The 4896-nt window shown below is 39.1% G+C and overlaps 1 long non-coding RNA gene across 1 annotated transcript; it reads right to left on the bottom strand.

Annotated features, from left to right (window-relative positions):
• Nucleotides 1-365: 365 nt before the first annotated feature.
• LOC117079465 lies at nucleotides 366-4367 on the bottom strand. Its single transcript, XR_004435456.1, has 3 exons — nucleotides 4305-4367; nucleotides 2471-2600; nucleotides 366-1565 (listed from the first exon to the last, which is right to left on the bottom strand). It is a non-coding gene; the product is annotated as an uncharacterized LOC117079465 (long non-coding RNA).
• Between the last annotated feature and the right edge of the window lie 529 nt (nucleotides 4368-4896).

The following is a 4896-nucleotide window of genomic DNA, read 5'->3' as shown; positions in this document are numbered from 1 at the left end:
CCCTGCATTGATGGCCTTCCCTTCTTTGTCTCACTTCTCCACTCCCCTACTGGTCTTCACATCTCAAATAAACTACTTGCATTCAATTTCTTGCTTCAGGATCTGCTGCTGGGGAAAGCAAAGACTGGAGATGGAAATTGCTGCTATTGAAGATGTGGATGTGTGACTGTGGACCAGGCAATGCCTAAGGACCACGCAAGTAACAACTTCAATATTGCGTCAGCTTCTGTGCCTACCTTCAGAGACTAGATTGTGTTTTTTCCAAAATTCCAAATAGGGCTTTGTCTATTTTAGGTATTGAAAGAGAGTGTATTAGTCTTTTCTCATGCTGCTAATAAAGACATGCCCAAGACTGGGTAATTTTGAAGGGAAAGGGTTTAATGCACTCAGAATTCCACATAGCTAGGGAGGCCTCACAATAGTGACAAAAGATAAAGGAAAGGCAAAGGAGTGTCTTCCTTGGTGGCAGGCAAAAAGGGCTTTTGCAGGGGAACTCCCATTTATGAGACCATCAGATCTCATGAGACTTATTTAGTGCTATGAGAACAGTATGGGGGCAACTGCCCCCATGATTCAATTATCTCCACCTGGTTCCATTCTTGACACGTGGGGATTATTACAAATCGAGGTGAGATTTGGGTGGGGACATAGATAAACCAATCAGACGGTATCCAAGCCTTGAGCCCTTGAGAAAATGTCAGAGAAACTCAGCAGCAGGAGTCAGGGGACGTCCGCCTCACCTTTTGACACTCTCTCTCTCTTTATGCCGTGGCAACATCTCATGGCTTTCTCTTTTCCCCAAGTCCGGCGCTATTTCCTCTTTCCTTGCTGTACTATTCCTTGTGATTTTTCCTTCCTATCTGGAGATAACCCATTTCCTTGTCGATCTTGTAAAATCCTTCTTTAAGACTCAGCTCTTGAGTCCTTTCAGAGTAGTGAATGTTTCCCTCCCTAATAGCAGCTCCATATCGTATTAAGTTATTGTGTTGCACTCCTGCTGTCCCTCGCTGTGCCTGCACCCAGATTGGAAAAGTGAAGAGGGCAAGAACTGTGTTCATCAGAATCCTCAGCGTGAAAGTGTTCCAGCAGCAGCGAATACCACTAGGGGAAGAAGAAATTGAGCATCTAGTCTTGAAGTGGGCTGGGCAACACAACAGAGTAGAAAGCATTTTTGAGCTTGCTGCTGGAGGTTTATGCTTGGGGGTCATGGAGAATTTTTAGAGAAGTTGAAAGAGGCAGCCACATGGGAACATGGGAACACAATGCCTATTTAGAACAGAGCAAGTGGCTTGGGTACAGAAGAGTTTCCAGAGGGTAGGGAGATAAAGCTGGGCATGGTGGACCTTCAGGAGTAGACCATGGAACACCAGCAGCAAACATCATGTCCCCTAAGACTTTATAAGAATTGCAGAATTTGGGCTGACTGAAAAAGAATCTGCATCGTAAGAAGATTCCCAGGTGACTGGTATGCACATGAAAGTTCCCAAAGCCCTAGGAAGTTCTTGCAGATTTTGAGATCCAGCAGTGATGTGCTCAGGCAGAGTAGCCAAGGTCTCCTCTATCAACTGAGCAATGCAATACAGAATTACTTGAATTAATTTTAAATTATCAATGACCCTAAGCTTCTGTTTTCCGTTTCTCTTCTTGATGAAGCCAGAGATGAACCTGACTGTTTTTGTCAGCAACTTGCTTTACTACCTCCTCCCCTTTACAGATGGTTTTTATGTGGGAAGCTGCTTGACAGAGGGGAATGGCACTATATAGCAGTCCTTTGGATATAAGAAGAGGCGTATCTATTCCCATTTTCCCCTTCCTTTCTTCCGCCTTCCCTCCCTCTTTTCCCTTCTTCCTTCTTTCCTCATGAAACACATGATGAATTCACCTCCTTGCATTCCAGGGATGCAGAGATCAGGTGAAATTAACATGTCAATCAGAAGAAAAAATTCAAATTGACCTGTCATTTTACATTTAAGATGTTTGAATGTATATTCTTGTTTCAGAGACTAGGCTACCAAATAAAAGTTCTAACATTGAATTTTTATATTAGAAATTATTTCAAAACAGTGTTTTAAAATTTACTGTTACCCAAAATTTAAACCTACTCCTGGCTTCCTACTATTTCTGGACAATTACCACCTTGCCACAGCTGTTTTAAACATGGACAAGTATATGTCTCAGAAAATTTACTAGCAGAAAAATGACAGGCAATATTATGACAAAATCGTGACAGATTTTTTACACTGATATATTAATCAGAGGGCTTATGTAGCATCTCAATGTGACCAAATAGTAATTATAGTGTGGATGTTTTAGTGGTTACCTGAATAATTTCAAGCATGACTGCAAATATCTTTCCCTTAGCAGCATAAAAAAACTATTACTTCATTGTTTGTCAAAATAGCCTTGGGCTATGTCTCTAGGATGCCAGTTATAAGTCAATTACCAGCTACCAGGAAATAGATATACTCACATAGATCTGAGTAATCGAATTCTTTAATTTGCGGCCAATGTTCTTGCGTGGAAGCTGCCTATGACCAGGAAATATGTACAGTGCAGATTAATAACTTGACAGGTTAGTCTTATTTTGAATGCATGGTTTCCTGTGTACAGCAAAAAGAGTGAAATGCATTGTTTAGTATCTTGCACATAGTAGGTGCTCAATGAGCCTTGTTGGAATGTTGTCATCAATAGAGCAGGCTTTAAAACAGCACATCTTCTGTCCGTTCTATGTGTCTATTCAGTGCTTTTCTACAAACAGTCTGCATTGATTCCAATCCGTGTAACCATTGTGTGACTTGATTTTAAGTGCCTTTAAACTTAAATAATGATGCTCTACAAGAATATTTAAATGAGGTTGAGTTGGACAACATGAATGTTGATAACAGGAGAATTAATTAAGTCATAGGAACGATCTTGCCACGAATTCAATGTGATAGACTTGGGTTGATTACCCTATCTGACCGTATTGCTGGAATTTCTCTTTTAATGCAGGCAGAATTTTCTAATCTGAGATAGAGCTTTCCAACACAAACTAGACAAGTGTAGCTGGTATTTGCAAAAGGAATAGACTCAAGAGGGAGATGCTGAGTGAGTCCTCCCAAGAAGGGGAGGCTTTCTGGATAGAACTGTGCTGAAGAGGTAGCAATGTTTAGCCAAACAAAGAAGAAAACATTGCTTAGAGGTTAACAAAATAGTGTACTTAGAAATTGAACTTATTACATTCCTACCCTGTGGGTTAGGGTTTTCAAATCCAAAATGAAGCCTTTTTTCTTGGGTGTGTATAATCTCAATTAATCAAAACTCTTAATTAAGCCTTCATTTCTAGAAGGGAAATCATATAAGCTTTGAATCAGACAGAAAAGGGTTCTAACTACATTCACACAAACAACATAGTCTCCCTGAGCCTCTGTCACAGTATTTGTGAAGTGGGTTTATTGTAAAAATTAAATGAGATGATGTATGCAAACATTAGTCACTGCAAATTCCTGGCACATGGTAATAACAATGCTAATATTTGTTCCCCAAAAGGAAGCTTCTAAGATTTGAGCTAGGATTACTTAAGTCTTTAATACTTTCTTGTGCAAGCCATGTGGTATTGCTCTGCTTTTATTTTCTTATCTATAAAATGTGGAAAATGGTAGTACCAATATTATAGAGTTTTTTTTTTTTTAGGAATAGCTGAGAAAAAATGTATAAAATAATGATACCAATGTCAGGCACAAAGTAAGTGATTAAAAATATTGGGTGTTTTAATTATTATTACATATTTTTTTACAACCTCCACTATGTGAAAATATACATCTAGAGAAATCTTAATAGAAATAGTTGCTATTAGTTGAATGTCTCCTTTATTTGAGGCACTATGCTAAAAGCTAATAAGTATATTTCAATTTAATCTTTACAACTACATAGCAAAAGAGATGTTATTATCCCCACTTCAGATATAAGAATACAGGGCTCAGAGACATGATGTAATTTGCCAGAAACTACAGAGTTAGTTAAGTCAGAGTGACAATTTTGAGATTGTAGATCTTCATCTAATTCTGTAGCTAGCACTCTTTCTGCTGTACTACACTACCACCAGAGTGCGAGTGTAACTCTGACTGGATAAGGAAGCAAAAATGACTCTGAGTTGTACATAAGGGGTCGCAGATAATTTTTGGAAGGAATATTTTCAATAGGACAGAGATAAGAACTTGTTAGATCTATGCGTAGAAGAGGTGTTATTGGTCCATTCTCACGCTGCTATAAAGAATTGCCTGAGACTGGGTAATTTCTATAGGAAAGAGATTTAATTGACTCACAGTTCCACATTGCTGGTGAGGCCTCAGGAAACGTACAATCATGGCAGAAGGCAAAGGAGAAGCAGGCACCCTCTTCACAGGGCGGCAGAATGGAGTAAGTGCAAGCAGGGGAAATGCCAGATGCTTATAAAACTCTCAGATATTGTGAGACTCACTCATTATCATGAGATCAACATGGGGGAAATTGCCCCCACATTCCTGCCCTTGGTCCTGCCCCTGAAGTGTGGGGATTTTTACAATTCAAGGTGAGATTTGGTCGAGGACATGGACAAACTATGTCAGAAAATATGTGTGTGTTTGAAACTGGTGAGGATGGGAACAAGAGAAGGAAAAGGGAAAGGTGAGAATTCTGAAAACAAACTTAGCTTATATATATATGTATAGTGTGTATATATGTGTGTATATATGTATATATATGTGTGTGTGTGTATATATATATATAATTACATTGGACTAAATATACCATGGTATCTCTTACTGTGTCTTTCAAATTATGGTGCAGTTTAGTTATTAGAAGAGGGCAGACTCTGAACCCAAGCTGGGTTTAAATCTTAGCTTTGTCTCTCACCAGTGGTATAGTCTTGAGCAAATT

The sequence above is a fragment of the Trachypithecus francoisi genome, unplaced genomic scaffold (genome assembly GCF_009764315.1).
Source record: "Trachypithecus francoisi isolate TF-2019V2 unplaced genomic scaffold, Tfra_2.0 Lachesis_group7, whole genome shotgun sequence".
NCBI classification, from domain to species: domain Eukaryota; kingdom Metazoa; phylum Chordata; class Mammalia; order Primates; family Cercopithecidae; genus Trachypithecus; species Trachypithecus francoisi.
The sequence above is the reverse complement of the archived record's forward strand: the minus strand, read 5'-3'. Positions and strand labels throughout refer to the sequence as shown.